We start from the raw sequence: 20,882 nt of genomic DNA, 5'->3' as shown, positions 1-20,882 counted from the left end.
CTCTCAAGGAAAGGAAAGAAAAAAAAGTCTTATTATATATGAGCAACCCAGGACTCTTGGCTCAACATTGACGGCCGACAAACGAGGCACTTGGTTCCCCCCTTCTCTACCGACTCTTTGGGCGACATCTGCACAGCGTTCCAGCACTCGAGATGGGAAAAGAAAAAAATCTGGTTTAAAAAAAAAATGGAGGGATCCGTACTGTGGGTTTCCAATCACGAACCGATTCAGTAAAGATATAATAGACCGCGTGTAACCTTTGTCACGCTATTCCTTCCTCACAAACGCACAATTTATTTACGTTCTTTTCTTTTGTGCTGTTCCGTCTAGAAATGGACGTTGTCGCATTAGTTATACATAAAGATATCAAAGTGCGTGTACAGTAAATCGCTCACTCATAAAAAACTTGCTCGAACGTGAACAAAAATGGAGACACTTCGATTATCATTCAGTTTGTGGGCATATTAAAAAAAACTTAATCATTTTTCAAAAAGATGCATTTATATGGTAGCGTCCGATACGCGTATAAAAAGAATTGCGCACATGTGCGTGACGCAACCCTCCCAAAAAAGATGGGAGAATATACCAGAGGTCTCGCGTTCATTAGCCAAATGAATCTTCTTTGGCCGTCACAATGAGACAGGAAGAAACGAAAAAAAAAAAAAGTAGCGACAGACACGACGTGTTCTCATGCTAAATGAAAATGAGAAACAAAAGATTGAAAAAATAAAATAAAATAAAAGAAAGCTTTTGTTTCATTTCGTCTCTGTACTGTTTACCTACACGTATATGGCGCGCCATGCGTCTGTCTTTGCTCTGACGATAGCGTCACAACAGCCCACCCAGCGTGAAAACGTCCCCACCGTTAGTTAAAGGTGCCCCTCTCTCTACAATTTACTTTGTGTGTGTGTGTGTACTTTTCCCAGCAGTTGAATAAAGAACTTTTACTTTCATCTTCTTTGAATTTTTTTTTACTCAAAAAAAAAATGGGAAGGCCGAAAATTACATCGTTCCTGTCGTTTTCGTCAACTCCCATTTATACTTGTTAACAAATAAATAGAGACTTTAAAAAGTGTTTCGAGAGAGAAGGCCCCCAACACGCGCGCCACTTACACCCCACCCGATGTAACCGCCCCGAACCCGTATCGTTTTTCCTCGTTTGGACGGATGGGGGGTGGGGGGAGACAAAGAGGATTGCGTTACACTAGCGTCTTCTTTTGAGTTCTCTTTAGGATCATTGGCGGCTTGCTGAAGAGAGATCTGAAAATACCATGGGTCGAAACAGCACGCAAGATTGTTGGGATGTCGAAAACAAAAAAGGACACATAAAAAATGGCGGACCCAATAACGGTAGCCATTTTGGCAACGAGCTTAGAAATGAAAAGAAAGGCATAAACAAGTTTGTGTTCACAATATCTCAGCTATTATTGTGTTATAATAATTGCCCCAATGCCTTTTTTAGTCAACGAAATGAAAGGACATTCTTCGAGAGACTCCAATTTGCATAATCGTCCACTGTCCCGCCCCGACCATTTTGATAGCAAATTCCAGTTTTGCCAACATGACAAGCCCACGAAAAAAGAAAAAAAAGGAATGTAAAGATGACCAAAAACAGATTCATAAAAATGGGCACAACCACAAAGTCGTCGCGACAACCGGACCAACAGTAGAAATAAAAATGTCACTTACTTTTTTGTTTCAATAGTCTGCAACTTGTCGGGGCGGGATCGTGGCGGCAACAGTTTATTTCACAAAAATGTTCACAGTATGACGACACTCGAATAGCAAACACACGAAATATTCTTTTTCTTCTGTCCGCCATTTTCAGGAGACAAAGAAAAACAAGATGGAGGTTTAGGTTCTGCCTGAATGGCTCATCACTTTGGCAATCTTCAATTGAACAGTACACGTCAGTCCAGCACATGCCAAAATAATGAGGCGCCAAATAGCTTTTCTTTTTGCTGAAAAGAATTACGAAACAAACGACAGTCGAGTCACGTTGTTGCCAACGTCGCGAAATTTCCAGTTGATTCGGCTGATGTAACAGATTGGTTCTGAAGCTAATCAATTCACATTCAATTCCTTTCCCTTTTTCTTTTTTGATTGAAATTCGAGATAATACATTTAATCTCGTTTCAGTCTAAATTAAAAAAATCCACTCCATTGATTTCTGTGGCCAAACATGGCGCCCTTGCTGAGTGTAAGGGGGATGGGGGTGGCCTTGGTACAGAGAGGGGATAGGGGTTGAAAGGGGAACAGACGACGTCGAAAACTCCATCAAAGTGGAAAATGAGATTCACTTTACAGAAAGAAAAACGAAACGAAGAAAAGTGGAACAGTATTGAAAACGACTCGATCGATCTCTTTCATCACCGATACGAGTAAGACATGGAAACACTAGAATCTGTTCGTCATCTTTCGTGTATAAAATATCAGTACGTACACACACGTTTTGTACATCGTGCGTTTACAAAAAATGCCATGGCAATAAGTTGCTGTGTAGTCAAGTAGTTTCCACATGACGGCATTTTTGATACAAGATACCAAAATAGATTAGGAAAAGAAAAAAAGCCATAGAGTTGAAATCCAACGGTGGGGAGGGGGTATGATTGAATTTTATTAGAATTTCAGAGTACTCTCACGGTAATTTTAGATGTGAATAAAGAAATCAGACTATTATTCGATGCTTTTGAGGATGATGAACAGTCAAAATTAAAATATATGAGGCCAAAAAAAAAAAATCATAGACCAAACCAACGATATTGAATTCCAGTGGCAGCGTGAGTTTCAAAGGCTTGAAAAGGCGCGCCATATTTGAAAAGAAGAAAACAAAAAAAATTGATGCCGACGAAAGGAAATACCATCAGATGGCGGCGAGACATAGTTTTCCGGCGCTGGGTTTCATCAAACATTCCTCAATCGTAAAAAAATAAAATAAAATATTTGATTCAAATGATTGATTACGAAGTGTAAATCTCTTTTATCTTTTTCGTGTTTAATTAAAACAAGTGCGAAAAAGAAAAAAAATCTGAAAACAACGTGACTTGAAAAAACAACATCTACGTAAGAATGGACAGCAAAATAAATGATAAACAGCAGCTACGTTGTTATGTATACATATCGTTTGGTGTGGATCTTGTAGATGAATATAAAAAAAAAGAAAAGCGTGACGCGCGGAGGCAAATACCACAGCGTATCATCGAGCTATAGAAAGAAAAAAATTTCTTTTACTCTTTGGTCGTGACTGATGATGTGAACTAGTGGCTGTCGACCGTATCTGAAAGGCGAGGGAATCGAGAAATAAAAAAATAAACTGACTCCACACTTTTCTCTCTCTGTGTGTGTATGTATATTAAAATAAAATGCAGTAGTAGTGTATCTACATAATAACGGGGAGGTAAGAAGGGAAATGCGTTCAAATGTGAACCAGCAACAGATTCCTATGGAAGAATCTTCTTGAGCCGACCTTTCACGTCAAAACGTGTGCATGGAAACAAGTTTGGAATAGTTTCCGTAACTTTTCTTTTCTCCCCACAAAAGTTATTCTTACTTATTTTTTAAATATTATTTTTCAAATAGCCTCTGACTGTTGATCGCCCTCCGATGACGAAGCTATAGAGCAGCAGGAGCTGTTTTCCCCCCTCTTTTCTTTTCCCGAACACACAGAGAGAGACCATCAATTCGGCCGTGACAGTGCATTTGTTCCACGCGTTGGCACAGAGGGGTTAGCACAAAGTCTTGAGGAAGAGAGTTCCACCATTGATGCCATCAAAGTATTTAAAAAAAAAAGGTGGAGAGAATATCTTTTCTTGGCTGTGTACGTCATCGCCTGCAGCGAATAGGTGACGACGTGTGATTCACGATAATGGAAACTATGAAAAGAGCAAAGGGAAGTGGGTGGCCTATAAAAAAAAAAAACAAGTCGGTTAGAATAGCGAAGAAAGGCCAATGTGCCAAAACAGGTCGTAAGAAGATTGAAGACGATGGGGTTGGTCTAACAAAAATCGGGTACTATAGGGGGGTCAGCAAATGTGAAGGGGGGAAAAAGATGGGAAGAAAAACTTAAATTTCATCATCCGAAGCGACGCCCGGCCATCTGATGGTTTGCTTCTATATATGCGTGTGTGTAACGACAAAAGGATCATTCTTTCTCAGGCTCCAATGTTTGCTGTTGTGCACCCGCTGGCCAGACATCGGCAGCTAAAGCAGAAGAAAACGATGCATCATCAACGAAAACATCATCACGCGTCCGTATTTTTCTGAGCAACAGACCCCCCTTAGTTTATAATCATTTATATTGTAACCGTATGAGTCACTCACTGTATCGCTGTGGTTTTCTTCCCGCCCTTAATAGTTGTAGTATAAGAGAGTACCTTATACATCAAATATATGCTTCTTTCCTATTCGGCTCATCGTTAATGGTCGACTTTTTGGTGTTATGGATTTTTTTTTTTTTTATAGGATGGTGTGTGTGTGCACAATCAACCAACTGCTTTTTTTTTCAACACCTCGACGGACACGACAGGCCCTAAAAAATAAAAAAAATAAATAAATTGATGGACGATGGATTCAACGCCAACCGCTAAAAAGTAATAACAACAGTGTCAACAAAAAACAAATAAGCTTTACACTACAATAAATACGATGTGATAAAATATTACTCTTTCACACACACACAATAAACAGTTTTTATTTTTTATGTGTTGTTCATCTGCCGTGAAATGAAACAAATGACAAAACCTCTTTGTTTGGGTTTAAAAATACCCAACGAAATGGTTCTGATTTTTTCCGATGAGCGTCGCACCAGTCATTCACGCCATCAAGGGCGTATAGGTAACAGTACAGATGGCTATATATATATGAAATCGTTTTCGCGTCACTCAACACAAAGCCTTGTATCAGTTTTTTAAAAGGAAATAACTGCCTTATATAGTGCGCCATATTTGATGGATCATTTCTAAGGTCACTTTGTAGCGCGTTTAGTACAAGACCAAAACCATTTAAGCCGTATATAGGAATCATCAAAGCACGCATCACATTTTGGCTCGTCCCCTATTGGCCACTAGAAAAAGAGCGGACTAAGATATAATAGAACTGTATACAGTCAATGCGATTAGGCAAGACATTTCGATTAGTCGTCAGCTAGCGATATGATGGACGGGATTGGCTGGCTTGATTGAATTGCTACATACAGGCTATTGAATATAAGAAATAAATAGAAAAAAATAGGCGATTGATAGGAAAGAAAAAAAAAGGGGACCCGATGTCCAGTTTTCCTTATAGATAGGCCACGTAATCCATGTAAGGCTCTAACACAAGAGTGGGCTTGTTTGAGAGATGCTTCAGGGTCAATCCATCTTTGTTAATCGAGTTTGATATGTCTATAAGACTTTTGTGGTCCAGTGAGGACGGGGTGTCTGTAGTGACTTGGATCTGACTTTCTCTCCCATACGGAGGTGATATGTCACTTTTATCCAGCCCCTCTTCATCCCCTTGACATTCGAGCTCCGTTGTCCTCTTTCGACAAAGATATGTACCCATAAAAAAAAAGGCCTTTGCTGTCTAGAATAGTTTGCTGTCTGCGCAGGTATATGATGTGCGTCTATAAAAACGACAAAGACAAAAGAAATAAAAACTGTTGCTGCGGGGAATTCATCCCGTTGTTCTCCGTCGCTAACTTGACTGGGCAATATTTACACACATTTCTCGTATATCCCTATGCGGAGATGGACAGATGTTAGGGCAAAAAATACATAATACGACGGATGCGCAGTTGGGACATTTCATATTTTTTTTTTCTTTCTCCTTCCAGCAATGTGTCAGACACTGGATTTTTCTTTTTTAGCAACACAAGGCGAAAAGGATCGTCCATCGTGTCCGCCTTTTTATAGCCGTCAACAAACGACCCGGCCAAAAAAGAAGGGAACGAAAGTGTTTCACACAGACGTTCTTGAGGGTTCCCGGACAACGGAAGAAAAAGAGTATTTTATATATATATATATACGACCCAGAGAGACATCTCTCACACGACGAGTCGACAGTGCGAAGGAATATAAAAAGAGAAAAGACTTTTTTTTTTTCTTCTAGCTTCTGCTGCTGGACGTGTTTGAATGTGCGAGCATGAAAAGCTTGTGCTGTCGTGTCAGGCCACCACAGTCACAAGCCATCTCTCCAGTGGAGCGTGATGAGCACATAGAGCCCAGGAGGGACTCTTTTTTTCTCTATTTCTTACTGGCCAAAAAAGATCTTGAAAAGAGCTGGTAGAGAGGGGTGAAAAGGGAGAAAGAAATTGGGCCACGTCCAGCAGCTTCTCGACAGCCTAGAGAAACTGAAGCGCTTGAATCGCTTGCCTCATGAATTGCATGAGCGTCACCAACAATGGCCAAAATGAAAGAAAAGTCCCCCCCATTCTTGACACCGTATCATCCATATCCACCGCCCTCTCGAGCCTCTTTTTAAACTACATCTATAGCAAAGAGAGGACCTTAACAGAAAAGCAAAATGATTTTTTTTTTTTTTGGGTTGCTATCTTGAACCATTCTTCATCGATGCTGCCGGACGATATCTTTCTCTTCTCTACTCATCTCTTTTGTTACTTTATTATTTTCTTTCTTCCTTGTGTGAGTTGTGGCGTCTTTTTTCTCTCTCTTTCTTGTCTACTGGATAGGAGACACACATCTTTCTGGAACGTTTGCTGGACCTATCCGAAATCTTGTATGCACATAAATCAATTTCTCTTTTTCTTGTTTTGTTTTTTATTTCACCTCCATATTATTCGTAGAGCTTTACGTGATGCGCGTCTTTCGTTGGATTCAACATGTCCTCAAAAATAGAAAAACGATGGACGACTTTGACTTGTCAACCGGGCAGAGCCAAACGAAATCGTATTTGCGTCCTTTGAAGCGAAGCAAAATGTGAAACACCGGTGCTTGTAGTAAATATGTATATATATTTTTTTCCCCTTCCCGATGTATTTATGGATAATTGAAAACATCATCCTACAAGCACGACGATGAGTTTTTTTTTTATAGCCTCTCAAACACGGCGCCCGCCAGACTAATGTCACTCAACATCTAAATGACGTCATACCTTTCATGATATACTTTTGTTTTGCAGAAAAGAAATAATTATACGTTTGCGAAATATACGGGTTTTAGCTTTTTGCTAACAAATCGGACCATTGATTACTTCCGGAATTTCTTGCATTTTTCAAGAGAACACATCATTATAAATAAACGGGAAATCGGCTTCGATTGGCTTGTCTACAACGTGAACGTCCCTGAGCCTGAACGATTTCGCATTAAATAACTCGTTACAATGAACATTGATCTGTATAGCCAGCGGTTTTTAAAGCGGCTGAAATGTTTCTCTCTAAAGATTAACCAAATCCTATGATGAAAGACAATGAAAAAAAAAAAAACCCGGTAACTTAACTATTAATTTTGGCTGTCACAATTCAATCATTAATGAGCTCGTCTGGTAACGGAAAAAAAAAGAAAAACTGGGCGAAACGTCATTAAGAACTGATTAGTCGGCTTCCAGAAGCAAAAAGGGTTTTTTTTTTTTTTTGTTTAATGTCAATTTGAATTTCTGCCGGAAGGATTTATCAGTTGTTCTCTTCACGTTTTTATCGAGCAAAGAAAACATTGTACCCAATTTACCAGGAAAAATCCATGGATTCCTGCTAAACACCTTAATTTGGAATGGGAACATTCATTACACCGACGTCCCACGCACGCAAATGTTTGAAATGATTATCTCACCCACCATTGTAAACATAAAAAAATATAAAAAAAATTGATAGTATCCATAACAATTCAAACGGTGTGCGACACGGAAGCCAAACATTCCATCGAGTGTGAGAAATTCACACACACAAAAATGGCAGCAAATGACTATCAGTTTAAAATAAAAATGCTGATGGCTGCAGGCTGTTTAAAAGGCCAAGTACTATTATCATGCATAATTGTTGAAGGTGCACTTAAGATTGACCTTTGCTTGATCATTTTTACGGGGCTTTCGTCACCGGCACGTCATGACGCCAGCGTTTGGTTTGTGTGAAAAAGTCAACATACATTTCAGGTCATTTTCAATTTACGTGTTTCAATTTTGGGTATCTAAAAATAACTCATTGTTCCAGGTCATTTTTTCTTAGCAAATGATATATTTACGACAGACAAGTCTTTCACGTTTCAAATTAAAATTCCAAGGAATCTATTTCAACGCTCGTATTTTACTGTCGAAATTTTCAATTTGCTTCTTTTCGCCAGGATTCAATGACTTCATGCCACCCAAGTTAAATCAAGATTTCTTTAAATTAATAAATTCCTCAACGGAAATAACCAACAAATCATTCAACTTGAAAATCTAAGTTTGTAATTTTTCTAAAAACTTCCATTTCAGTTCACATCTACGTTAAATCTTTTGCCGACGGTGACGTCAGTCTGTCAATTGCACTAAAAATAAAAATACCTGTTTTTTTCAAGAGACACGCTCTGTCCGTCGCGCTGTTGGATTCCTATTTAACCGCCGGATGTGGTGCTGGGTGGCCGACGGCGTATTGCTTCCGACGGATCATCAGGAATTCGTTGGGAAAATATTGCGTAAAAAGGCGATGACTTCCTGTTATCAGCCACTAAAAAGACAAGTAAAATTATGCAATTTGGTTTATTAAAATGAAAACGACTGTATTTCACAAATATTGCAAACAATGGGATGCAAGAAAAAGCCCCGACGTTGCCTTGTTCCCACGAAAACCAGAAAAAAAAACAAATCAAATATACATTTTTTAAAAAGAAAAATACAACGTGATAACAATTGATGGGGGCATTCCTTAATAAATTTGGCTGATATCAACCGGGTCAGCATAGAACAAAGAAAGTTGAAAGAATTTCTCGAGAACTAGAGTTTAAGAGCCGGTTTATCGTCGATACAAGTTGTGTCGGGGTTTGTTTTTTTATCGCCTACTCTGATAGTGGCGGATCGACCGGACATTGGCAATTGGACGACGGTTTCCTACACTTTCGATAGGATTTTCTTTTGTAACAAAAAGGCCCTACAATTTCCACAAACTCTGATAATCATCCCACAGCTAGTCCTTGGAAAAGAGCCAACTTTTGAACAATGAGGAAAAAATGAAATAATAACAACTTGCACCCAAAAATTCTGACTATACAAGTCGATCAAAATCCACTCGAGTTATCACTATCGATTCCAACGAGAATATCAAAGGTGTAGGAGGCATCACAAAAAGCGAACTAGTGCGGTCAAGAGGGTCTTCCAAATTAAAATTCGACGCCCTTGATGCGTACGCCACAAGAACTATACTTAAAAATAAATTTCAACAAAACAAAAAAATGTTTAATCAAGAAATGTTCGTAGGCAAAGTTACTTTCAGACGCACAACTTACAGCGCATCGTAGCTCAAAGACCCCAACGCAATTTAATTTATATTAATTCTTCAATAACTTTGCTTTTATGTGACTGTCGCAAATCAAGCAAACTTTTTGGCAATGTCACGTCTTGAAACAATTTAGTCAGGCACTAAAAAAAAAAGGGCACATCATTAATTCAACACTAATGCTACAGCTAAAAGCGCTCGTATATTTATATAATTACCGTACATGCTGCTGTGGGGCGGGAGCAATATAAGCAACATAATATCAGCATAAGACACGCAGCAGCATGTGTAGATAATAGAGGCAATCATATATCCGCTCGTATCGATTCGTCTTGGATCTATAACGAGCCGCTCTCTTATCAGCGTCTCTCCATTTAATGAAAAGCGAGCGGAAGATTGGAGGAAAGACGATATCGTTTGATCCGCAAAATTTTGTAGATGTGCTGCATAGGCCTCTCCATTGACATCGACGAGGGAAAAGAAAAAGAGAAATTCAAGAAAACGATGTTTTCTATTTTGCTTATCCAACGAATCAAATGTTCAATTACAAACTGAGATGTTTTTTATATTTTTAATCAAACCCTTTCACCAACGTATCGAATACGGCGCAGACGTCGTCTTTCCTGTAGACATAGTTTAAAAAAAGACATCTGGAATCAGATGGTTCGGAAAAGCAAATCGATTGGAGACTTTATCCCCAGAATGACCTATTTACGGTCAGTGCAAAGCCGTCGTTCCCGCAGCTTCACGATGTCGATATAGGCCTATGGGAAATATGTACCGCGTGACATGGAACGACGGGAAAACGGCCGTGACATATACGTGCGGTCATATTCAACATGAATTCATTTGTGAGTCTTAGGTAACTGTCATCCACTCTATTTAATAATCGATTCTATTTCTCTGTCTACGTTTCTAAGTCACGATCACGACTTCTCTGCTTTCACTTGTTTTTTATTAGCCGAACTGTTGGATGAAATCCGACGCTTTGTATTTGGATTCAACGGGCAATCGAAAATGGAACAATAAGCAAAAACAACGAGTTCTGTACAATACGAAAAATAACGACGAGATGCCATCGTTATTCTAGCCAATCACAGACTTCTTTCCCCTCCCCCCTTCGTATTTAACTCGCGAAAAAAAAAACGAATAACAGAAGGATTGTTATTGACCGTAGAAAAGTCACGCTCCTTTCCTTTTTTCTTTGATAATACTATTCGAAATAATGGAGGAAATAAAATGTTTTTCCAATAAAAGAAAACTTACCCCACCCCCCTCTACGCTATATACACAGCAGCTCCGATATGATTACATTTTTCTTTTTCCTGGAAAAGTCAAACGCCGCTTTTATTTTTTCTAAAAAAATACAGATCTACGATTAGATAGTCGTTGGTTAATAGAACACCGGCAATGGGGGGAGAAAAAGGTTCCCCGTATATCTAAAAAAAAAAAATAAAGAGTCGATGGCTTTCATCCTCTTAAGTTCTTGGTCGCTCTTGATACAAACATGCCGAGGTAATTATAGCTAAACAAGACTATGTTCTTAATACATATTGTATGTAATATGCGCGCTATTAACCGCACGCTTAAAGCTTTTGTTTTCGTATCAAGAACAAATACAAAACGCCGTTAATATTAGCTTTCGTTTTGTAATATAAATAAGTAGCTGCAAATCCCTGCCTGAATATTGCCCGTTCATCTCCCGATAATTTCAAGTCACGGTCGTTCTCAACCCCACCCAATAAAAAAAAATTAAAAAAACAGTAGGAAAAGAAAAACTCCCCCCCCCTTTCTGTTTCGATGAAAAATGATGATTGATACACTTTATATAGGTGGCAGCAGCACGTAGCAACGGGGTTGGGCTCCCCAAACAAGCCCGCATACATATTTTTACCAACATTTTGTTTAATAATAAAAAAAAATAAATAAATAAAAAAATTAGACAGTAGCTACTCGACATAATTTTTTATTTTTAACGAGTTCGGCAGCCGCTGTCGGTTTTCCACAAACGCGTTTTATGATTTTTGCTTCGGCTGATTTTTTTTTTCTAGTGAAAAATATGAATTGAGTACTTCCGCGAGCGCAATAATGTTCAATTATAATACAAAAAGAAAAAATGATGGCGGTTGCCGCTAGATTACAAAGCCGCCTCAATCTCAAATCATAATAACCTGCACTATACTGGTAGAACCCCCCCCCCCAAAAAAAAAATCAAGATGGATAGATACCAAGAAAAAATGTTTGAGGACAAGAGTCCATCATCCCAACCAATTTTTCTTCCGTCCGCCTTTTATTATGTTGTACATTTGAAGAGGGGGAGCATATATTTTTAAATATTCGTTTGAATATGAAAAACAGTACCGCCATCATCGCAGGAATTTCTTTTTATTATTCTTACATTTGCTACAGGTTAATTTGACATTGAAGAGAGGCAGTTCGGTAATGCTTTTCGTGACAGTCGTGTGTAAATAAACCACTAGATGTGCACTAATGGCCTTTTTTTTAAACCCATAAAAATCTGTTGGGCCTTTCACTATAACCACAATGCTGACTAATGTCATCCTAAAAAAAAATGGTATTTCCCACCTCAACTCTTTCCTTGTTTCCTCCCTGTTTAGTATAATAAATTTTACACGCTAGCCGATCATTCAGTGTCGGCAGCTATCCATATAACAAGAACCCTATAGGTACCCGATGAGCTAGTTGATCTCTTCTTTCCTCCATATACTTGTCTCTTTCTTCGACACTCGTGTGTGTATTCGCTCGTCGGCGGTATTGCATCCCTAATGTGAATTGATGATGCGCCTAGGGAGAAACGAAGGACTCTGCCCGTTCGTTTTTTCACGGATCGTTTCGTTTTTTTTTTTTCTTCACGCTTCATGGGTGTGTGTAAAATCCAATAGGACATCGCCAGTGGGTTGTGTGCCTAAGTAGGTCCCCGTCAGGATCAAGGCCGAAAAAGGACAGTTTGTCCTTTCACGGTCAAACTCACGAATTTGCGAGTGCGTCATAGCATCAGAAAAAGAAGGGACAATATAAACAGAAAAATAAAGGTCATCTGCTTATAGAACCGGTGGGAAGCTTGTCATTAATCTGCTCCCGAAGAGGAGAGAAAAAAACCTGCTTCTCAAATCTATAGATTTCACTTGATGTCACGTGTCGCCATCTTTGCCGGTTCGAAAAGCACGAAGAAAAATGAACGGAGCGACAAAACATAAATTATTGCGTTACCCTAAAAGGACTTCATTATGGAAAGTCGAACGGAATTATCATAACTGCCCATCGAACATGAGAAAAACGACAGATCGAACCAAAAAGAGAAAAATAACTGGAAGTGAATTAGTTTAGAAAAAGAAAATACCATCGGAGAACTAGACACAGCCGCTTATCAAAAAATAAACAAAACAAAAAATAAAAGCATCTCTTTCCAATTCCAAGACTACCAAACTATAAATTTAAAAATCCGAAACAATGAATCATCAGCCCGCCCAGCTGTCTGATCCCAAAATCCAAATGAAAAAAAGGGGAGCCGCTAGATCGCTCTGTGAGCGCACACGCACTGCGGGTTTCTTATTTTTGCTGTTTCATCCTTACGCAATTGTCGGATAGGCCGCGCTAAATTAACAATAAAACGAACCGAGAAAGAGACGGGAGCCCTCCATTGAAATAAGAAAAGATTCCTCGCCTATTTTCTATCTTGTCCTTCCTTGTTGGGTGATTAATCGAGTCCACCGAGTCGAAAACGACGGTGCTAAAGAAGAAGAAAAAAAAGAGAGAACAGTTGAAGAGAATAGCTTGCAAGAGAATACAATAAATCCAGTTGATTGGATTGAACGACGGATCGTGATGGATCGTCAACGGACGCGACCGGGGCGGAGTCAGTCGTCTGAATTTATGAAAGAAACCCCCCCCCACGAAAATAAAGAGAGAGAAAAGAAATGAGGGAAAGAACATGAAAAGAAAGAACAGAGACCTCAGCGAAAAAGCTTCTAATTAACCAAATCACTTACAATGGCTGCTGCTGGCCGAGTGACGGCTGTTAATTGGAGACGAACAAGTCACGCGTTCTCTCGTTAGCAGCAGACGCACGGATATATACACACATTGATCGTCAGCAACTATAGAGAGAGAACCATCTCGACCAATGTCTTTCGCTCGGCTTGACCTGAACATGAATGAAATCACGCTAAATTAAAATAAAAACTACGCACCTTCCCCTCGGCAAATGAATATAATAAGCAGAAAACTGAGACACGAAATGATGTAAAAAAATATTCTTTGATGAGGGCGTGTCTCTATTTTTTAATTGCTAGCCCTCGTCATTAAAAACTAAATACGAATCCCTGTTAACTCTGCCATCAAGCGGACGATTTTTCGCACGCAAGTCTTTTTCAAGATGGAAGACGTGCGGTTGTGTCTTCTTTTCGGGACTCACACGTAGGCTTTAAATCTAATTGGTCCAATATTGCCGACCGCACGGGAAAGAATGTGCGCTTTTCCCGTTCTCGGCCGTTTTTCCAAATTTTTGTTTTGTTTATGAGCTGTTGTTTGAATTGCTGAGACCAGACGTGAATATACGATGTCTCGAAAACCGAAGACGAAGCTTTTACAAAAGGGAGAAGATCAAAAGACGGGGTCCCAATCGGTTTGGGAACTCTTGTGGAGGGGGTTGCTGTGTGTGTTGGCCGTGGGATGCGCGTACCCGTTAACAATTGTTCGTATGATTAATAAATGAGTAAGAATCGTCATTTCGACTTGGGTCGTTCATCATCAACTTCTTAAGTCTTGTCGTCTGATGATCCAAATGAAGGGAAACCCATTGCAACGAGTCCCTTTGTCGGCTCCCCCCCATCTTTGAAAGGCCAACGTTGCGCGTCTGTTATTATCGACGTTGTACAGCAAAATAACGAGCCCTATAGTCGCGCATCGTAGACGGGTATATCCCCAATCAACCATATACATATACACACACAGAGTTATGTTTTCTGTCTATACAATTATCGAATGCGGCGCTGTACAAACATGTGGTGAAAATAAATAAAAGGAACGCCAGCATATAGAATACAATTTTTGAAAAAGCGGTACGTGAACTTTAAAAGCGTTTTCTTGTGCCGAGTTTTCTTCCTTAACAATAGCTAATTGTTCTCTCTCCCCCCCCCCGTCTTTTGACGTTACGTCTATTCTCCCCTTTATTTTATTATTTTTTTCTCCAAACAAAAAAGAAAATGCATCGCAACACGATGGGAACTTTAGCAGCAGCCATCGCTGCAAAGAGATATACGTATGCTGCGCCTATATGCACACAACTTATCGGCCGTCGGCCAGCCATGCCTTTTGAAAAGTGTTAGCCGCACCCCGAAAAAGAGACAAAACGAATCATGGACAAAAAACAAAAGAACGTTATGCGCGCCCGTTGGTGAAAGGACCTCTCACTGACGCCCACAACTAAGAAGATTTTTTTTTTTTTTCGGCAGTGAAAATGAAAGAAGGATGAAGGATGAGTCGTCAGAGGGGGGGTTCCTACAGACAACGTCTTCTGTAAAAAAAAAAAAAAATTCTCGCACCATTTGCCAGAACACTCTGTAGGGATGCACATCAATTTTCCATCACACACAACACAAAAAAATGAGATTCTACGCCGCAAAAAAAAATCAAACAAAAGAGAAATGAACCTTCAGAATAAAAAGACGCAGGGGTTTTATAATCTTAAAAAATGCGGCGGCGTCAGTCAATTGATTCAGGTCATTATAGATTGAAAAAAAAAAGCTTCGTAGACACGTCAAACACAAAAGTCAAGGCAAAACGCTCCGAGAATAAATCTCGGTCTACCTTATGCAACGGCCCTAGTAACCCATTAATGAAATTGAAAAGGGAGGGGGCATATTCTTCGTTACGAGCCTATCAAGGATTGGGGGCCGAACGGTGACAAATGAAACGCGTACGGCGATGACATTGACGGTCCCTCACGCATTCGTCCCCAGACAAGAAAGAAAAGTGAAAAGAACTTGGGTTGATTAAATGACTCTTCCCTTTTTTCTTTTTTTTTTATCCATCTATCTCATGATTGAGAAAGATTGGCCCGCGGGAATTCGCGTGCAGCACGCCGACGTCGCATGACTGACAACTCGTCGTGTTGTTTCATTCGGGCAAGGGAAATTGTTGCAGAAAATAAGAAGAAAAATGTGAATGCCGAGCAAGTTGAAAGATCCGCACGAGTTGTAAGATTGAAAGAAAGGGGCTATCTCGAAGTCGAAGCCAAGAGCACGACCGACACGATATCGTCCGCCCCCTACGCGCATCACATGCAAATATAGACGACAGCTACACGATGAAAATTGAATGAATAATCAAAGTTGTTGCAGACCTCCCCGACGTTAAGCTTCGCCGCTCCAGGCTAAACCAATTGTTCTCTCTCGTTCGTGCTGTTGATGAATGATGATGTTCCTTTTTTTTTCTCAATTTTTATTGATTAAAAAAAAAATAAATAAAATGCCAAACGTGCACAGAGGGCAGTGCGGACCACTCAGCAGATTTATGTAACAAAGTACGAGACAAAAGGACTATTTTCTTCTGGCCGATAGCGGCGGTCGGATTTTCATGAAGCGGATGAAATCACATAACAAAAGAAAACATTGATTTACAGATCGACTGCTGAAAAGCTGCAGATTCTTACAAACAAAAAGAAATTCGATTGTTTTTTTGTTTTATTCCTTTCTTTCCAATAGATTTTTTTTTGTTTGTTTTCCCTTTGAAAATGTACACGCTGTGCCCGATCTATCGTTGAATACTTAATGGTGCATTGTAAAAAGATATCTACGATTATTTATTGATACTAGTAGTATCCGAGGGAATGAGATAAAAAGAAAAAGAACGACAGGGGATCTAGAAGAAAACTGGCCAAGATGGAACGAAAAACACAATTTCTTTTCTTTTTCCTTCTGCACACACATTACAGATGGGCGACATTGGAGACGCCATTATTTCCAGCCCGTTTTGTCGTCCTTTTTTCTCTCTCTCTCTTTGACGATATGATTATTATTTGGGGGACATCGATGGAGGTCGGTGAGCTTTCACATTTCCCTTTTTTCTTCTTCTATTCCGACGTATATATAAAAAAAAAAAAGATCCTTTTTGCTATGTCTACATCTTTATAGATACGACATTTATAAATATATGGTTACCTTATCTTTAGAGTTATATATATACAGTCCAAGTCTTTTAGATACTGTCCCTCCATTTTTTTCGTTCTCTACCAATGTCCCCGGTTACGTTCAATATTGATCCGGAACGCGAGTGGTCCATAACAAAACACGGCAACATATTTGACGATGCGGTATATATATATAATAAAACAACAACAACGGGTGACGTTAGCCCCTCTGTTGTTGTTGCTGTACCCATGGCCCGAAGTATATAGCGGGGACTGTTGATATGGCGCAGATGATTTTGGCCCTAAAGCCCAGGATCAAAGGTATCTAGTCTGGACACTGACTTTGTTTACCAACGGGGCATTTCGGTTCGTGAGTTTGCCGCATGACAAAGTTGGAAATGTTGAATCGCAAAGACAAATTTCGGATAAACGTAGTTTGGGATGTTTAGTTAGGCATTTCTTAAAGTTTAAATTTGGAAAAAAAAAAATTGATGCGTCTGCTAGACTTCATTTATAGGAGAGTCTAATTGAGTGAACACAATTTATGACGGTGACGTGGGGTAGGCCTCCCTCGTCCTCTTTCGCTAACATGAAATATTACGTTGGAGATTGAATTACGTTGGAAATTCGTTCATTTCCCAATATTTTTACCACCGTAGGATGGGAATTATAAAATGGAAAGAAAAGGGAACAGTTGACGACCTAGCAGACAATCTACTTCAAAAATGTAAGGTAACAACAGTATCGTCAGTTACCTTTCAAATTGATGACAAAATTCATCGAACGAAAGGCTACGAAAATGTTGGCAAGTTCCCAAATCGAACAAAAAATTACCGAAGCAAAACGTGCACCGAGAAAGAACCGCAAATAAAAGAAAAAGATACCAAAACATCTGACTCTTCCACATTATTAAATGGCCTGTAATCTTCAATTAAGGTGGGCATAAAAGTTAAGAATATTTGGCATTCAAAACAAACACATTATCCCCATTTAGGGCTAAGCAAAAGAGGCCGGCTAAAAATAGAACAAAAACGAAAATATTGGACCGATTTATAGGGCTGCAGTGACGACTTTAGTGCTATAATATTCTAGTCATTCATCAGACTCATCAGGATACCCAATTTGAAATGGAGCTAAAAAAAGCCAATTCGTTCCGTCCTCCCACCCGTTCGATTTTAACTATTTAAAGAACTTTTACTTTCAAGAAAAAAGGGAAAAAGCTCTGCTTGTCAAAATCAGCGACAACGAATCAATTCCATCATCCATCAAAAGGTAAAGGGACATATCTCATTCCAGCGGCCGCTTTACAGGGATATTAGCATAAAAGCGGATCGTTTCCTTCTGCCCGTCTGAGCATTCCATTAACATTCCAGATGTTGAGACAGACCCGACGCACATGCCGACATCACACTGTCACTCTAGCGACAATTTTTGTCCCTTTCCATCTCCCAAAGTTTAATTACTATCATCTTTTTTCGTAACTCCCGCCGTAAATGTTCCGCTTTTCGTTACTTCCCTATTGCGCACATCGGGCAAAGTATAAAAAAAACAAAGTGGGGAATGCTGTCGCCTGATTTATGACTCTATCAATGACAAATCAGTCGGCGACTACCTAACGAGCACCAGACAAACTAAAACACAAGAAGAAAGAAAAAAAATCTTGGCAATGGTGTTATAATGTACCAGATTGTTCGCTCTTCTTCTTTTTTTGGCACGTCTGTTGGCCAGATGCTGTTCTTTGGCGGTGTCAAGACTGATGAGCAAAAACTACTGAAGCAAGTCAAGTCGTTTCTATTCGATTTTTTTTTTCCTCGAGTCCCCTCCCTGTTTTGCAATTCCTCCTCCTTGTTTGGAGACGCACATAACTTTTAAGCTTTGTCCCTCAAGAAAGAAAAGGGGGAAAGGTCTTCACGGTCGGTTGAATTGGACAGAAAATGTGGGGTTGAACGGGGATAAAGAGCCACTAGGATGAGAGCTGAAGATATCGAGCATACACACTGAACTCGTGCATGGACTGTACACACGCTGTACATCTCAAGGGAGAGTATCACATCCAATTGATATTAACAAGACCCTCGAACCAAAACCCGCCGTCATGACAACAGCGCCAACCGCTGCTATAATAACATAAAAAAAAAGGGAAGAAAATGTCTCGTCGATAAACGCTGCAATAATCACGTAAAGTGCGTCGTGTTATTGACGTGGATTAAGTAGAGAGTGTCGTCAGTGATGGCTGCCTTAGCTCAAGAAAAAAAGAAATAGCCAATAAACGTAAAGGGAAAAGAGGGAGAAGAAAAAAAAAATCGTTTTAATCCAATTCGTGAGACTCCGGGGGATCAGCCCGGAGTTTGTCACCATTTTCAGAAAGCCTACCGCAATTCGGAATATGTCTCGCACATAGCGCCATCTTGTGGCCTATTTGATTTTAGACGTTATAGGTCGATTTCGATTATGATCGTCCCCCTTTTCTTTTTCAAAGGGGAAATTCTATAGCGTGAACACCGGGAGTCCCTAGAGAGCAGGAGCGGGAATCGTTTTCTTCCCTGATCTCTTGAGAGATGAAATCGAACGCGTTTGCCGCACGTGAACAAAAAACTTTTCTTTACATCAGATAAACAACACCACCTTTTGTTTGTTTAACACAAAAGGACGATATACAAAATAGCGCCGGTGAGGTGATAATAACCGAAAGCCATTTGATGTCAATTTAAAAAAAAAAGATTGAGACACAAAAGCCTTTCGTTTTGATGTTTTTCAAAAATTCTTTTGGTGGGATCGATGCCGAGAAAAAAATCACAAGAAGCTGAAAATTTTCTTTTTGTCTTTTAGGATCAAGGTGAAGGACACCAACAAAAAGATTATTAGAGATGGTCTGCCGTGTCACGCGGGAGGCAACACGAAGAAAATGGATTGTGAATCAGATTATGCAGAGCCTTGCCTTACTCCGAAAAGCCAGACAGAAAAGCGAAACTTTGCGCTGGGGCCGACTACAAGTGGCAATCAGGCGAAGGACAAATATCGAACCGACAGCGCGGGATAGAAGCGACTACGAAAGATCAAAGCGTGCAAAGACCAAAGGGATGCCCCCAATATTATCCGACCTCTCTCAAGTCAAACTATTTTATTTTTTTCGTACCGAATTTCTTATATTTTTTTTTGGCGAGGTTTTCTTGTACTGCTTGTACACATCCACTTTCACGAAAATAGAACGTCGTTTGAACTCTACAACGTGCGTGTATGTGACGGCTTTTCCCTCCTCCATCGTAAGCCAGTCACGGAAGAGCAAGGATGCCATTGTTATTTGATTCGATCACCACTTTTTTCTCTCTCTTAAAGTAACACACCCTTTTTAAAAAAAGAAACATGTACCTTCACTTGGTTTTCTCTTTCTAGATCCACGGAACGGAAGACATCCGAAACCGAGTTGCCGGCTAGACCCCTGGCGCAGAAGGCGGAAAACTCATTAAAAGGATTTGAATGTCAAGTGATGTGTCCCCCCTTTCTCTCCCTGAAAGTCGAGTCATCTCTTCCTCGCCATCCGCACGGAGCTGTCGCTTTTTGGCTCAGGACGATTCTATTCTAATATTATACAACCCAAAAAAAGTCTTCTTCTCATTTGCATCTTCTGTAGAGGACGAACGTTTTCGATTGCGCACAGTAGGGACGATGAGGAAGGAACGAGGCAATTTCAAAAGGTTTTCAAACGAGACAGTCAAACGGTTAATAGCCAAGCCATCCAGGAGTAATCAGTCCCATCTTAACTACCGCTAGTACTCGAGACGGCCAGAAAGACTTTGCTAGACGACTCATCAAGCGGCAATGCGAGATGTCAAGAAAGAGATAAGACCATCCGCAAAAAAAAAAAACTGGACTTTAACGAAAACAAAAAAACCCGGCGAAGATGAAACTCATCAAACGGAAGAAATTAATCCAGAGACATTTGAATACAAAATAAGCCGAAGAAAAGTAACTAATGTAAATATTACGAAAAGTATAGTATAAATAGAGAGGCTCTCTTTTGTCCGTCATGCGTGCAAAGTTTTGTTTCTTTCGAACGGGCTCCGTCATGCCAATCTGAAATATGAGAAGTTTATTCTTTTCTTTTTCGAACTTTACGTGGAAAGTTGGAATAGTTCCGCGCCCGCAGTTTCCCTCTTCTCTGTCTGTGTGCGCATTCATTTCTTCGCGCGCGCGATGGATGGGAATTCCTCAGCTGTACGTGGCTCACGTCTCTCCGAGAATGGAGGAAAGTTTTTAAAAAAGCCCACATAGATATGCTCTACGTTTTATAATATATACCTTAAAATAAAAAAAAAAAAAGGCATTTTGTTT

At 39.8% G+C, this 20,882-nt stretch overlaps 1 protein-coding gene, 1 long non-coding RNA gene and 1 other non-coding gene across 4 annotated transcripts in view; all 3 read right to left on the bottom strand.

Annotated features, from left to right (window-relative positions):
• LOC116919501 (apolipoprotein D-like) overlaps nucleotides 1-1,937 on the bottom strand; it is a 44,186-nt gene extending 42,249 nt beyond the window's left edge. For both annotated transcript variants that reach the window (XM_045171146.1, XM_045171147.1), the window contains exon 1: nucleotides 1,690-1,937. The gene's annotated coding sequence lies outside the window, so the exon portion shown is untranslated. The remainder of the gene's footprint in view (nucleotides 1-1,689) is intronic.
• Nucleotides 1,938-3,641: 1,704 nt separating this feature from the next.
• The window catches only part of LOC116919491, a 36,758-nt gene continuing 19,517 nt past the window's right edge, over nucleotides 3,642-20,882 (bottom strand). The window contains exons 2-4 of the transcript XR_004391928.2: nucleotides 8,473-8,635; nucleotides 4,321-4,528; nucleotides 3,642-4,259 (exon numbers count right to left, since the gene is read on the bottom strand). This is a non-coding gene — a transcript (uncharacterized LOC116919491). The remainder of the gene's footprint in view (nucleotides 4,260-4,320; nucleotides 4,529-8,472; nucleotides 8,636-20,882) is intronic.
• Nucleotides 8,636-13,342, bottom strand: LOC123470613. The gene is made up of 2 exons (XR_006644408.1): nucleotides 9,619-13,342; nucleotides 8,636-9,543 (listed from the first exon to the last, which is right to left on the bottom strand). It is a non-coding gene; the product is annotated as an uncharacterized LOC123470613 (long non-coding RNA).

Source organism: Daphnia magna, linkage group LG3 (assembly GCF_020631705.1).
Source record: "Daphnia magna isolate NIES linkage group LG3, ASM2063170v1.1, whole genome shotgun sequence".
Classification (NCBI taxonomy): domain Eukaryota; kingdom Metazoa; phylum Arthropoda; class Branchiopoda; order Diplostraca; family Daphniidae; genus Daphnia; species Daphnia magna.
This window is presented reverse-complemented; position numbering and strand designations above follow the sequence as displayed.